Source organism: Felis catus, chromosome F1 (assembly GCF_018350175.1).
Source record: "Felis catus isolate Fca126 chromosome F1, F.catus_Fca126_mat1.0, whole genome shotgun sequence".
Classification (NCBI taxonomy): domain Eukaryota; kingdom Metazoa; phylum Chordata; class Mammalia; order Carnivora; family Felidae; genus Felis; species Felis catus.
In genome coordinates, this window is record NC_058384.1 from 26,072,403 (window position 1) to 26,089,030 (window position 16,628).

Below are 16,628 nucleotides of genomic sequence, written 5' to 3' on the forward strand. Positions count from 1 at the left end.
GAACCATTCTCAACTACCTCCCCTTTCCTTTTCATCAATCTACTTGAGCTGATATCAAGATCCTTTCAGTCTTTCCCAACCAGAGCATCCATCAAGATTCAGTCTCTAAACCAGTTTTATTTCTATCTACTCACCTATATATCTCTTAGTACAAACATCAATCTATTCATTTGTTTATCTATCCCTTCACTCCCACATGTATGCCCATCCTTCTAGCTATCCCTTCACCTGTACATCCGCCCATCATCTGTCCATCCATTCGTCCATCCAATATCTACACAATATCCACTGATACTGAGCCAGACATAGGAATACCAAGATAAAGATACTGCCCTAGCAATCCAGTACAGAAACTGGTAAGAAAAATTACATCACAATGTGACAAGCACCATCACAGATAAGTATCACAGAGCACTATGGTGGTAGAGGAAACTCCTGTACTTGGAGAAAAGAGATACTGGAATTTTCTAGGTGAGGTGATATATTTGCTGAATTTTGAGGCAAAAATAGTGAAGGAGCAGTATAGGAAATAGAAGAAAATGAGATGAGTCTGGAGAAACTGTATAGTTTGGCCTGGCTAGAATGCAGAATGAATAAATCAGAGACGACTCTAAAAAGGTGGACACAGATGAGATGGCAGATGGTCTTTCTTCAGTTCTGGTTTAAAATCTTATGAAGAAAGCTGCTGGATTTCTATCCACCTACATATTTTATTATCTTGGTTAGGTGTACTTTTTTTCAAAGGTACACTATTCTAGTTTCCCCAATTTTCAACTGAGGATGTGGAGACCTCATCTTAGATATATTTTGACAATTTTAAAAGCATCTTAAACAGCAACCTAACTAATGCAAGAGGAGGCAGGTATCATTAGTTCTTTCAAAGAAAATAAAATGCTGGGTAATTGTTACTCATCTAATACTTCCTCTCCCACAACTTTTGCTTCTATATACTTTGCATTTATTAATAACAGTATTCGTGCATCTGCAAGGGTGAAAAAAATCACCCTAGTTCGAACTAATACTTGAAGAAATTATAATCAACTATACATCTCTAACTGGTAGCATTAACATCCAAGCTGTGGTGTATCATTCTTTGGCATCAGTGGACTGCTTCTAAGTTGTTTAGGAGGTTTCCTGAATAAATCAAGGACTAGATGATGTGGCAGGGTGGGATGAGGGAACAGAGAAAGAAAAGTTAAGTGTAATAATGGAGTCCTGGTTTCTGAAAGGTTTCTTTCTCCCTGCTCATGAAGAATTATCTTCCTCCTGTCCCTGCATTGACTCCACGAATTCGGCTTCCCAATTAACAACTTATTCTGCACCTGCCACCTGAGCCACCCAAGGAGGATGTCACTTAGCTACACTCCAGGTGCAGCCCCTGCCCGCCCCCGCAGGCTGGGCCTCTCTCATTCCAGCTCACTGGCTCTCTCTGCCCAGCAAGGACAGCCATTTCTACTCCGCCCATCCCCACGGAGCCAATAAACAGTGTTCTTGGCCCCGCCCCTGGTCCTGACAGATAAGCCTCCCAGCCAACCAGGCTTCGAATCTTCTTCCTCTAAGGCACGCCCACTCTCTCGTTCCCCTTCTTTCCCCAGCACTGAGACCCATCTACAGTCTGCAACAGAGAAAAGTGAGCTAGTGGAAAGTTACCTGCCCTTTCATCCAAGGAACATTTATTGAGCGCCTGTTGATGCCAAGTCTGAGTGGGGAGGGGGCTGGGTGTGAGCTGGGTGTGGGGAGATGGGGTGAGGAGTAGAGGGAACATGTTTTTCCCAACTTCAGTACTTATAGCAAGAGGAGAGAAGTAAACAAGGGAGTAGCTGTTACATAAGGAAAGTGCTGGAGGCTCTCAGTAAATATCAAGCACAATAGTCCCCCCTTACTTTTGGTTTCAGTTACCTGCTCTCAACCACAGTCCAGAGGCAGATGATCCACTTTCTGACCTATCATCAGAAGGGCATAGTAGCTTAATGCTAGGTCACAATGCCTACCTCATTCACCTCACTTTGTGCATCACCACAGGAAGAAGGGTGAGTAGAGTGCAAAAAAATATTTTGAGAGTGAGAATAATATTCATATATTTTATTACGATATATTATTATAATTATTCTAATTTATTATGAGTTGTTAAATTCTTACTGTGACTAATTTATAAATTGAACTTTACAATAGGTATGCATGTATTGGGGGGGAAAAACAGTATATACAGGGTCCAGTACTACCTATGGCTTCAGGAATCCACCAGGAGTTTTGGAATGTATCCTGCAGAGATAAGGAGGGACTACTACAATCTTGCGAGACTAGTAAGTTAGGGAAGGTTCCTGTAGGAACCATCATTTGATGTGAGACCTGAAGAATGAAGGAGCTAGCTGGGCAAAAGGAGGTAAGGAACTGAGGAGAGAGAAGAGGGGACAGAGCTCCAGTAAGAGAAACAGTATGAGGGAATGTTTCTGTTGAGAGAGATCACAGTAAGTTCCAAACACTCAAACACCAGTTTGGGAGGAACATGGGATAGTCCAGCAAGAAAAAAATGGAGGTGGACAGGAAACCAGAAATCAGTTTCTGGAGAACTCTATAAGACACGGACTACACTTTATCCTAACAAAATGCCTTCAAAAGTTTTTTGAAGTAGCAAGGTGTCATGAGTAGATCTAAAATTTACGAAGATCACTCTGATGATGATGTGGAGAATGTATTGAAAGGCAAGACTAAAGGAAGGAAATCAGTTAGTAGGTTGGTGTTGATCCAGTAATGTGAACTAGGATGGTAGCAGTGGGGATGAAGAGATACAGATGGATTTGAGAGATACTTTGGACATAGAATTAACAAAACTTGGATGGAGTGGCAGGTAATTGAAGATGAAGAGTCAAGGATGACTGATTTGTGGCATCAGCAACTAGATGGATAGTGATCATAAAAGTTATCTCTTTCTCTCTTCTCCATGCCTTCACCACTTTTAAAGCCATTATCTATAGCTATTATCTACTCCCTTTAGTGATTCTCATTTGTGTAGAGACTTGATTGCCTTCCCAGATTATAAATTCCTTGAAGATATGGACACCATCTTTTTCAGGTTTTCTTTTGCTTAGACTGCATCACAAAGGATCCATTTGAATGATCAAATGAATGAATGAACTCGAGGTTTTGAGCCTCAAAACCAGAAAAATCAAAGTTGCCAAGGCCCAAACTATAGATGAACTTGAAGCTCCGAAAATTAATAGGCTTGTGGACCAAGAAGAGTATCAGCCAAGGCCTGAACTTTGAGAAATATACCATTTACATAAAGGATTAGATTACTAAATATTTTAGGCTTTGTGGGCCTAACTCTGTCACAGCTACTCAACTCTCTAAAGTAACACAAAAGTAGCCATTGACCATACATAAACAAATAGACATGGCTGTCTTTCAATAAAACTTTATTTACAAACACATGGGCTCAAATTTGGGGCCCATGGCTCATAGTTTGCTGACTCCTTTTCTAGATCATAATTTGTAGATTTGAGTGCTGCTTTGGGATAAGGAGTTGGCTTTGTATTACAAACAACCTTAGAAAATCACAGAAGTGGCCTCAAGTCCCCTCCCCCTAAGTATCTTTGTGCCTGGTACAATGCCAAATATATAGTAAGTGTCTAGTAAATATTGAATCAAGGTCACCTGTGAATGCAATATTAAAGAATCACAGAACCTGGTAAGACCTCTCCACCAAAAGCTCTTGGCAAATAACAAGGAATCAAATGGTAACAACCAAAGTTGTTATCATTTTGATATCTGGCTTTTATTCTTCTTTACTTTTCTCATATACTGTGTGCCAGATATTGTGCTAGGTTTTTAAAATATATATATTCACACAGGATTCTCATAACAATGAAAGGAGGGTACTTTTATTCCCACCTAAAGAATGAAGATAATAAATGCTATGCTTTGCATTATGCTCCCCCCCCCCATGATATGTTGAAGTCTTAACCCTTGTTACCTTAGAATATAATTTTATATTTGAAAATAGGGTTATTGCAGCTGTAATGATTTAAGTTAAGCTGAAGCCATACTGGAGTAGAGTGGGCTCCTAATGCAACATGACTGATGTCTTTATAAGAAGACAACTATGTGAAGACATAGAGACAAGGATAATGCCACATGAAGACAGACAATTGGAATGATGCTTCTACAAGCCAAGGGACACCTGGGGCTACTAAAAGTTAGAAGAAGGCTTGGAACAGATCTTTCCTTGGGGCCTTCAGGAAAGCTTGACCCTGCTGAAATCTTAGTTTTGAACTTCTAGCCTCCAGAATTATGAGACAATAAATTTCTGTTCTTTTTATGCCACCCAATTTTTGGTATGTTCTTATGGCCTAGGAAACTAATATACTGAGACTTTTAAGGAAGTTTTCACTTGTCCAAGATCACCCAGATAGTCTGAGACAGAGTGAATATTCAAACCCATGGTTGCCTTTTTCCCAAATCCATGTTCTTTTGCTTATACTGAGATGAATCAATTTTTGATCCTACTTTATAATGATAAAATGATATAGCATAAAATGTTGATATACACCAGAAAAGTGGCTCTCTCTTCTCACTCTACACTATTTCCTATGGATGATATCTATCTGTCTGTCATTATCTATCTATCTATCTATCTATCATCATCTATCTACTGATTGATTTCTCTACCAACACTATCTTTAAAAGAATGTTTCTAATACTTTTATAATCACAAGCTCTAAGTTCTACTTTTCACTCCCTTCTTGCCTCACCCTATTAATTTTTTGTACTATGTTTAAGTAAACCATCTTAATCTATTTGTGCATTTAAAAATTTTATCTATGCATATGTCTTTTAAAAAAGCTTCTCCAGCACATACCTTAATGAAGATTTTTATTATATAGTTAATAAATATCTCTAGGTGATATTTCCGGGAAATGAGGAAATGGAAGGTGAGAAAAAGTAAATATTTTGCACCTTTTAAAATATATTATCTCCAATCCCCATTCCAATCCCAAGAGGCAAGCATTTTTAACTCTATTTTTGGAAGAAGAAATTCAGGCTCAGAGAAGGTTAAGAAACTAGTTTCAGATCAAAGCTAGTATGTGGCAGAGCCAACATTCCTCCCAGGTCTGTCTGGCAGGCTGCAAAGACCACACTGTCCTCAGTTTATGTTAGCCACGTGTATTATTCTCCCCTCTTTCCCTCGCCATCTTCATGACATTATTTCCAAACTAACACTACCTTTCCCCATTTCCTTCACAAAGATTCATTTTCCATATTCACTTATATCACTAAACCCTTGTCGCTCCTTGCTTAAATTGGCCAGGACTAATATTGTGAAGTATGTAGAAATCCTTTCAGGGATCTCCTTATCTTTTGATTGTTTGGCAAACGTTAGCAAGGCCTTGTTCAGTATCTTGGAAGTTGACAAACACACCCAGCATTTTCTCTTCTCTTACATTCTTAGAGACTAAGATGCTTTTCTCCTATATGAGAGGCCCACCCTCTGGTCCATTGGTCCCATCCCATTTAGTCTCTTTAGGGATATTCCTGGGTCTCAGATCTGTATCTTAATCACCCCTTCCTCCCCTGCTGCTTTCTCTCTGCTTACTAATAGTCATTCTTTAAAAAAAAAAGTCCTTCCTTTATTCTGTCCACTCCTCAAGTCACCACCAAATGGCTCTCTTTCAATCTATTTCTTCCAGCCCTTAAAAGGAATGTGTAGTCTACAGTTTCGACTCCATTTCTTCTTCAACTAGCCCACATTGGTCATATTTTGCCCCCATCTTCCACTGAAGGTGCTCTAAGACTACATGAAAGCCTCTTAAATATCAAAGCCAATGCATTCTTTGAGGCCATTATCCTACTCCATTTTTCTGCTGCATCTAAAGTTTTTACTATCTCATTCTGCTTAAAACTCTTCCCTCTTTTGGTTTATGGAAGATTGCATCTACCTATGCTCCTCTTGATTTTCTTCTTCCTCTGCCTTCTAACACGGCCAGCACTGTTTGTCTCTCATTTCATGCTTTCCTGAGAATCCTTCCACTCCGATAGCTTCAACCAACACCTTTATTCAGAGCTGTTCATCAGAATTATATAGCTGATCCTGTCCTCACCCGACCTCCCCTTCAATATTTTCAAAGGACTTTTTCTTAACATGAGTTTTGAAGAAAAAGTAAAAATTTGCTATCAGACTCACAAAGTAGAGAGAGAGAGAGTATTCTGAGCAGGCAGATGCAAATCATATGCAAAAATAAAAAGATATGAAAGATTAGTGCAGATTGAGAGGGATGTAATCAGTTTAGTTGAGCTACAGTGTGAAGTGCAAGTGGTGGGCCAAAGGCAGATAGTCAGGGGTCAGATGATATTAGATTTTTAGCCTGTGTATGCATGGTGCACCACTGTGGAATTTGACATGGAAAGTGACTACCATGATGGCTCTGAATTCTAGAAAGTTCACTATGTTAGGAGGGTGAAGAAAGGCTGAGACTAGAGGCAGGAGACCAATGAGGTTGTATCAATAATCCAGGTGACAGATGATGATGGAGTGAACTAGGACAATAGAAATGGCTTGGAGAGTGGGGACAACAGGATGAAGAGAATCAAGAGAATTTCGTGATTAATCAAGTAAAAGTGTACATAAGAAGATGGACTCTAGGATGATGGGGTTTCTAGTTTGGGTAACTGGGTAGATGAAAAGCTATTCAGCATAATGGATGATAGAAAGTGAAGTAGATTTACTGGTCAACATTCATTCATTCACTCACCAAACAGATATTTCCTGAATGATTTCTATGTTGGGCACAAGTTTGAGATGCCTTAAAATATTCAGGTTTGAGATGTTTAGCAAACTCGTAGAGAAAGGCACCTAAAACTCAGAAGAGGCACCTAAAAGATGCCTAAAACTCTGCATTGTGTTGGTGTTATTAACAACATTGTGATATATGTTCTTGTGGGCAAATTTTTGCCCAGATGCTCAATTAACTATGTTGTGCAGAAGGTATTATTGAAATGAGAACTAGTTCAAATGTCTAATAATCCAATACCATGTTACTGATATTACTTTCTTAAATAATATCCTTTAAATTTGTGTTCTTGTACAATTAGCATAATTTTTTTTTCCAAAAAGAACAAATGTGCAACTGCATAATTGAGTAGTATATGACTGGTTTATGAAAAACTGACATAGAATAAAAGGTTAAAAAATCCTCTTCATAAGCATTTTTATTACCCCTGAAGGAACTGCTACCTTCACCATCTTTAGGAGTGTACTTTGAATTTACAACATTTTATATATATATAATACTTATTCATTGTTGATAGCTTTATGAATACTTACATTCCTTTTTGGGAAACGGGAAAATATACAAAGAACTTAAATATATGTATACTTTTTGATTCAATAACCAACTTCTGGAAATTCAACTGTTCTAAATAATCCAAGCAGTGAAAAAACCTATATGCATGATGATGTTTATCGCAAGTTTATTTTTATTTTTTGAAGCAAAGGAAGCAATCTTGACATCCAAGTTCATCTATATGTATTCATTAAAATTATGGTTAGGAAAATTATAGAAAGATATGGAAAATGTGTATTATAGAATGATAAGAGAGAAAAAGCAGAAAAATTTTTAAGTAGATTATAATTACAATTATATAGGAATATATATATATGTATATATATATGTATATATATATATATATATATATATATATATATATATATATGAAAAATAATGGGAGTAAATTTGCCAAAATACCAACAATAGTTATATTTGAATGGGGAAATTAAGGATTATTATTTTTAGTTTTCAAAGTATCTATGTATCAGAGATTGATCATTTTTGTTTTCCCAGAAACTACTGGCCCCTTTTCTGGTAAAAGTGCCCTGACTTTCCCTAGGGAATTGATAGTTCCTTCTCTGAGTTCAGGTGGTTTTAGTGAGGTTGATGCCACCCCTGCCAGGCTCATTAGAGGCAATTAGGTCATTAGAGGCAATTAGAGCCAATTCTAGGAAGTTTATTGGAACTTTTGGAAATGATGCAGGCTCTTTCCACTGTGACTTGCTAAGAAGATAGGATATAAGTCTGGAGCTTCAGGCAGCACTATTGTCATCATGGGGGTAGAATCCATCTGTGAAAAGAGCCAAGACAGAGCAAAGCAGAGATAAGATGGAAGGAGACTGAAGCCTGGGAACATTGTTTGAGCCTCTGGAGGTAGTCATGTCTAATGTGAAACTACTCCTGGACTTTTCAATTACACGAGCTCACAATTTTTTTTTTTTGTAAGCCAGATTTATTTTTTTGTCTTTTAGTTTACAACAGAAAAAGCCTTCAATCACTAATAATCAGATCATATTCATTTTATGTTTTTTTATTAAAATTTTTTAATGTTTATTTATTATTGAGAGAAAGACACAGAGTGTGAGCAGGGGAGGGGTAGAGAGAGGGGGAGACACAGAATCCAAAGCAGGCTCCAGGCTCCGAGCTGTCAGCACAGAGTCCAACACGGGGCTCGAACTCACAGACCACGAGATCATGACCTGAGCCGAAGTTGGTCACCTAACCAACTGAGCCACCCAGGCGCGCCCCCCCCCCCCGCTTTTTTAAATTGTGTTTAAAAAATGTGTTTTTTAAAAAGTCATACGCATCAATACACATTCCTGAAGCATTCTAAATAAGCATTCTGAAGTTTGAATTCATTTATTGAGCTGTACTAGAAGCATGGATGAAATATTGATATTAATTTCAAGATTCCAGAAAAAAGATCTTGACTTTGCCCAATCACATTGCCCTCCTAAAGTCACTAAAGTATTTAAACAGAGGGAAGAAATACAAATGGACTTATTAGAAATTGGGCTAGTGTTTGTAATTCCTGGCAACAGACATCTCTTTGTCTCTCTGGCACACTTCTCCTCCTAACAGCATCTCCTACTGTTTTTTTGGGAACTAATTCCCCTTCCAACTCTCCCAGGGGATCAGATTATCTAAATTAGGCCATTGGGGCCCTTTTGGGATTTTTTTGAATACAAATTAAGGAAAGAGATTCTTTTTTTTTTTTTCTCCAGAGGGAAAGCTTAAAGATGCAGGTGTTCAGATTCTAGCTTACAGAAGATGCTGGTCTGAGAGAAAGAAGCCAATTTGCTGAGGAAAGCAGGGGCAAATAAAGTCCAGAAGGCATATTTATCCAGTTATAGTCACCCCCAAAGATAAAATAGCTACATTCCTGCCCTTCCATAGTTTGATTGTATAAGGCAATACATTCTTTTTCTTCCCCTAAGCTACTTTCCACTGGATTTACTCATTTGCATCAGAGAGTCCTGACTAAAATTATCTCCAGTGCCATGCCCTAATGACCTAGGTAGGGTCCTGTGGCCAAGCCTAAAGGCCACTGTAGATCTGTCCTTTCCCTAAATCCAAATCTTGGGACTTGCCAACTTCTAGTCAATGGCATGTTGCTGGAGACAAAGCCACCAAGCCAAGGATATGCACTTAGGAATATGTCTGTCTTAGTGTTTTGGGGTTGCTATAACAGAATACTCTAGACTGAATGACAGCAGAAACTTATTTCTCACAGTTTTTTTTTTTTTTCAACGTTTATTTATTTTTGGGACAGAGAGAGACACAGCATGAATGGGGGAGGGTCAGAGAGAGGGAGACACAGAATCGGAAACAGGCTCCAGGCTCTGAGCCATCAGCCCAGAGCCTGACGCGGGGCTCGAACTCACGGACCGCGAGATCGTGACCTGGCTGAAATCGGACGCTTAACCGACTGTGCCACCCAGGCGCCCCAACTTATTTCTCACAGTTTGGGAAGGTTGGAAGTTCTAATATCAAGGTGCCAGCAGATCTGATGTCTGGTGAAGACCTGCTTCCTGGATTATAGATGGCCTTTTTTCACTGTGTCCTCCCATGTCACGAGGGAGCTCTCTGTTGTCTCTAAGAGCACTAATCCCATTCATGAGGGGTCCACCCTCATGATCTTTCCAATGGCCTCACTTCCAAATACCCTTACATTGGGGATTAGATTTCAACATATGTATTTGGGGAGGGAGCATGAACATTCAGTCTATATCAGTATGAATGACAAAGACAGAAGATAATGCAACATGACAGGACATATTTCCAATAGGGAAGCCCTCAGCCAATGTGCCCACTTAGTTGAATAGAAGGAGTGGGAGGGAGGGAGGGAGGGGAAGAGAGAGAGACAGAGAGAGAGGTTAAGACCAGTCAGCTGTGAAGAGGCAGATTCTTAGCTATAAAGAAGAAGGAATTAGAGATACCAGAAGGCTGATTGTGGTTTAATTTACCCAACCATCTACATGGCACTAATAAATGGAAGAAACAACAACTAGGAAATATGGTTCAGTCAATGACTTGGAACCCAACTGGATTAACAATTCTTTCTCCTCTGGGAAAGGGAGAAAGGAAAAAAAAAAAGTGATAGAAGAGAGGAGACAAAGGTAGAGAATCTGATGGAGGTTGCCTTCCACCTAGTCATGTGGCTGTTAAGCACTTGAGATGTGGCTAATACAACTGAGGAATTGAAATTTTAAACTTGCTTAATTTTAATTTTAAAACTGCAGTAGTGTAAAATATTTCTCCATTAAGCACAGCTTTATTGTTTTGGTAGGATCATATTTCACTTTAACCACTGTGTTGTCTCAGATTTTATTACCATAGTATAGTGTGTGTGTTAGGCCTGTGTGTCATTTCTAGTATTACACATAAACACATCACTGATCTAATCAGTGTCAACCTACTGATTCCATTTGAATGATATTTTTTTCTAATTTTTTTAATGTTTTATTTATTTTTGAGAGAGAGAAAGAGAGAGAGAGAGCACAGGAGGGACAGAGAGAAAGAGAGGGAGACACAGAATCCAAAGATAGGTTCCAGGCTCTGAGCTAGCTGTCAGCACAGAGCCCGACACGAGGCTGGAACCCACGAACTGCGAGATCGTGACCTGAGCCGAAGTCAGATGATTAACCGACAGAGCCACCCAGGCGCCCCTGAATGATATTTTTTCTAAGCACCAATGTAATGTAATGCATTTATCTGAATATTTTATGCAGGCAGTTTGGGTTATAGTGGTACCTATGTAAATTATAACTGGTAACTAAATTGAAATACATTATTGTAATTATAATACAATTCAATTATTTTTCCAGATTAAAAAAATAAGGATGGATGGATTTTTAAATTTAAAACAAGGGCGTAATACTGATGTAGAATCAAATGAAAACGCAAACGCTAGTGCTATGCCCAGAAAAGTAAAGAAAAAAGATAGATCGAAAGAAGGAAAGCTGCAAATTTCACACTGAATTGCAATTTGCTGTTACAAAAACCAAAAAAAACCAAAAAACTATTTGTCACATAAAAAGCATTTTAAAGATAAGAAAATGGACATGGTCAACAAATAAATAGTAAATTTGACCAATAGTCAAAAGAAGATCAATGAAGTTAATTGCCTGAAAACCATGATTAAATGACCAACAAAACATTCTTAAATGATTTTTAGCAAGATCTGAGTTTGTAACATTGTTCAGCTATAAAACAACTTGAATTCTTGTGTGCACCTGCACACATGAACACTTTTAGATGGAGAGATGGTATAAAAAGTTACGTGTTTTAGAAATCTTGTTAGAAAATTATGAAGAAAAGACTAAAACATGTATTTTACAAAAAGCGAAATATCTCTAGTTAAAGCCACCAAATAATTTTTCATAGCATACGAGAACTTTCTAACAACATCAAAGATCAACTGATTCAAATTTAAAAAATTGCTAATGAGAAACTCATTTTTTTGTTCCTTTTTAATATATATTGAAAATACTTGTGCCTAGTTTTCAGAAGCACAGTATGAAGTATCATGGATACAGTTAAAATTTTTCAGTATATATGTGCAAATGAACATGAATCATTGTTGGTTTATGAAATGGTGAAAGAAGTAGGAGACAATAAATTTAATAACTTTGTGTTCTTTTCATTTTGGTTGAATAGTAGAAGAGTTTTATAAAGATTTATTGTGCGATTAACTAAATTTTTTGGAAACAGAAGTAATGCTTGCTAAATATTTAGTGATCAAAGATGAAAATGTCAGTGTGTTACTGACTTATGATTTCTCACCATCATGTTTCTCAAGGAACACCTAAATTTGAAGCTCTAAGGGGGGAGAAAAGTTATATGAGACCTATAAATCTGCAAGCATTTATGTTGAAATTGAACATTTTCGTGATATAAATCAATCTTAATAACTTGTATACTTTCTCTAATATGGACCAAAATGTATAAGGTTTTATTCATGATTGGCAGCATTACATAAATTAGCTGGATAAACTGCAAGAAAATTTTGAATAATAGTTTAATATTTATAAACTTAGAGTTACTTTCAATTTATATAAAATCCTTTGGAATTTGATACTAATCATACAAGAGTTAGTGAGTTTATTTAACTTGGACAAACATGATTTTGAACCTGAAATATATTTGTTTTAAAGTCAAAGAAATTCTTCTATAAAAGATGAACTAGTTTTAGAAATGTGAATGGAGATATTAAAGGGATTGATATTTTGACAGTTGACTCAGTTATTGCAAAACTCTTCAACATGTCTGGATAGAACAACTTGGGTATATAAATCTACTTTTTCCATTGTAAATATTATGAAACTCAACCACAGATCAAGTTATTTCGAGGAAAATTTTGCATCTGCATTGAGATGTGGTGTACCTGCAGAATACACATCAGATTTCAAAAACTTAGTATGACAAAAGGAATGGAAAATACTCAATAATTTCCTATTGATTGCATATTGAAATGATAATATTAGAAATATATTAGATAAATAAAGCATTATTGAAATTAATTTATACCTCTTTTTACTTTTTTTGATCTGACTACTAGAAAATTTAAAGTTTCATATGTGGATTGCATTAAACTCCTACTGGAAGCACTGGTCTAGAATGTGAAGCGTGTGGATGGATGACTGTCCCCTCCATGGTTGGCCAGCTCTTGGAGGATGGAAACCACAGATTGCTGATCATTTGCTTCCTGTACATTACTTTGATGTAAAGGTATTACATGAAAGAATACTTTTCATGTAGTAAATAATCAATAAATGTGCTTGCTAAGTTTAATTTAATTTGGAATGAGACACTACTTTCTGAGAAGCTACTTTCATCTTGTGGATGTTAATATTTATTTATTTTTTTTATTTTAGAGAGAGAGAGAGAGGAGAGCATGATCAGGGGAGAGGGGCAGAGGGACTAGAGAGAATCTTAAGCAGGCTCCATGCTCAGTGTGGAGCCCAACACCAGGCTTGATCCCATGACCCTGGGATCATGACCTGAGCTGAAATCAAGAATCAGATACTCAACTGACTAAGCCTCCCAGTGCCCCTCATCTTGTGGAGTTTTAGAACATTACCAGCAATGACCACTCATCTTAGATTGTATTTTTTCAACCACAGGGATATAATATACTTCACATTTCTTACGTCTTCCATTAGGTGCCAGTTCTTTGAGGCATCTTTATTTGCTTCTGAGTTCACCACAGTGCCAAATACTTACAGGTACTGTAATTGTGCTCTTTCTGCACTGATTACTTCTGTTGACACCAAGATAGAAATACAAAGGTAAAATATCAGGAAGAATTTTGAGGAAAAAGAGAAGAGAGAGTGGGGGACAAAGGAGATCTTAAGAAAGAAATGGCTGAAACTGTATTTCATGAAGCAAGCAATGGGGTGGAGAGCTGTCATAAATACCAAATACCACTAGGAGAGAGATCCCAACAGAGCAAGGTAAATACAAAGCCCAAGGGTCAGTCACTGCTGAAATAAATGAACAGGAAGTTAGGGCTTAGAAGCTAAGATGTAGAATGATCAATTCAATCAATGCCCAAGCACAGAAGTTATAGATACGTTTGAAGATCTGAGTCCAGAAGGCTTCTAGGAAGATGTTTTTGTTCACCCAGAATGAGCCTGGCATATAACAATTTTATCTATTCAAGCTCTTATTATTATTATTATTATTCTGCTTGATGGAAGGGGGACCAGAGCTGGAATGTCTTATGTGATCTCCCATTACATTACTCAGGGAAGCACAGGGAACAGAAGAGACTTCCCAGGAATAGACTCCTTCCCCTAACTGGTTCTTCTTCACTGACAGAAAGTAAAGAATTAGGGTGGATCTCTGTGGCTCTTTCAAGGTTTGAGGAATGTGTGAAGTATGCTCAGGTGCAGTATGGGGTAGTAATTGTCAACACTTAGAAGGCTGCAGCACATACCCTAAGTATGCACATGTCAGTTTATATGGGTCAGCCGCAGATTCCAGCCTGAATTCAAGAGAATTGCCTGAGAATTCTCAGCCCTTGCATTTCCTGACCTCTGGCACTCTTCACCAGGTCCAACTCCAACTTAATCACCTTGACCTCTATTTTATCTCTGTAGGCCTGTCTGTATATATATCCTATCTTATAATTTGGTCCTAGCTTGACTCTGAATTTCTAGTTCATCCCTTTGGCTCCCAGCTTCCCCCTTTGCCTCCCACAGGAAATGCCCACTCTAGGCTCAGTCTTGAGGAATCTCATCTGGCCACAGCCATTCAGTTGGCTATACTGACAGTCAGGAACTGGGGTGAGAAAGCCAACATTTTGTCTAAAATCTATACCTATGAGGGACTCTCCCTGGTCCTATAGCAAGATGAACTTAGCTATTCATATGTCCTACTTTCAGTTTACAGAAAATAGGATACTATGAAAAAACAGAGTATTTCAGAAGCAACACCCCACACCATTGGTTCAATTACCAAAAGATATGAAGGAATGTTAACATTACCTATAAGCTTCATGGACTTTTACTCACCATGCCACTTTCTCTCTGGGTGTACCAAATAAGTGTGCCACTTCTTAGGAAGTTGGTCTGGGCAATGGAAGACTTGCCACACAGACAAAAAAGAAAAAAAAGTGTATTTCTAAAAAAAAATAATATATATATATATATGTATATATATGGAAAAGCTACTTGACATGCAGAAAATACATATATTTATAAAATTTATTATATGTATTATACACTTACATATATACATATATAAATATGTATATTATATACCTACACATATATTATATATATATACACATAGCAAAGCTACATACAGAGTTTATGCCAAGAGCCTTTGTCCCTACCAGAGGACGTACTTACTTTCTGAAGCTGTGGCTGTTGCCCTTCACAACTACAGCATGTGAGCTTCCAGAAGGTTTCTGTGCCCTCAACTTTCCCCTGGGAAAATTAAGTTGTCTTCCTCATAAGAGTTAGTGGGAACATACCTAAGTGACTTAGCCTCCCTAAGCCATAGATTCTTCATCAGTATAATGGAGATAAGAGTACCTACTTGAGAACTGTGAGAATTAAGTGACCTAATGGACGTACGAAGGTTAGGATGTAGCTGGCCCATAATGAGCACTCAGTCTAGGTTAGCTGTTGTTGCCCTGCTCCTTCAGGGTAAACTGCACAGGCCCTTTTCCTGTCAACACTTCTCAAGAAAGTGGTGGACGGTGTCTGCTCCCACATCCCCATGAGATATCCTCTACTGAGGTTTTGGAGCATAGTACATTCAGATTTTCTATTGGTGGCTTTTCTGTAAAGAGGCACTGGTGTTTGGTGAAGGGATATGTGAAGTGAACCCAAAGTGGAACTCCTGCCTCAGCCTAGAAGGAAAGTAGATACTCGTCCACTGATCAGTGGGGAGACTTGCATGTTTCTAGGGAAGTGAGGTTGGCATGTTATTGTTATAAAATCATCTGAGTGGCTCGGGATGGTATCTTGTGGAGAACAGGACTCTTCTAGTTGGGTGTTAGACCTCATTCTGACCCTAAAATACTTTACCTTAGAAAACACACTGATAACTTGCTGCCTTTTCTTTTTTTTTTTTTTTTTAATCATTTGAAAATTGGGCATTAAAATAGATAAGCTCAAAGTCCCTTTCAGGTCTAACATTCTAGAATTATGTAATTTGTGAATCACAATGGTTTAGGAAAAACATAAGGAAATAGGTCTCTCCTCCTTGTGGGATGCACTCATAATTTCTGAACATCTTATTAAAGATTAGAGGGGAAAAAACCTAACGGGCCCATCTGGCTATTTTAAGGGCCCATTAACATAACTTCATAAGACATTTTGTTACTGACTCTCATAATTCTGCAGCTCCAAGTTCAAGAAAGTTCTCATACTGTGCTGTGTTAACATTGAAAAGTGGGGGTGAAGGAGAAAAACGAGTATATGCCCACATCTCGGTACACTGTACCCAACTCTGCAGACACCTTGCATGGTGTCTGGGCCAAAGATTGATGAGATGAATGTGACTCAGATGAATACCTTTCCAGCATGTATCCTGTGTAGCCCACTAGAGACTACCCAACTACCTATCAAGGATAGAGTAGATAAACAAATAGTGAGCTATACATGATTAAATTCTATTAACGACAAAGAATGAACTACTGTGCATGTGACAATATGAATAAACATTACAAACATGGTATTGATCAGAAGTCATATACAAAAAGAATATATATAAAAGAATATATACTGTATGATTCCATTCATAAAGTTTTGAAAAAGGAAAATGTTCATTTATGATATTAGATATTAG

At 37.7% G+C, this 16,628-nt stretch overlaps 1 long non-coding RNA gene across 1 annotated transcript; it reads left to right on the top strand.

Annotated features, from left to right (window-relative positions):
- Positions 1 to 1,508: 1,508 nt before the first annotated feature.
- On the top strand, positions 1,509 to 13,135 carry LOC109495627. The gene is made up of 3 exons (XR_002151165.3): positions 1,509 to 1,630; positions 1,896 to 2,030; positions 12,886 to 13,135. It is a non-coding gene; the product is annotated as an uncharacterized LOC109495627 (long non-coding RNA).
- Positions 13,136 to 16,628: the final 3,493 nt, after the last annotated feature.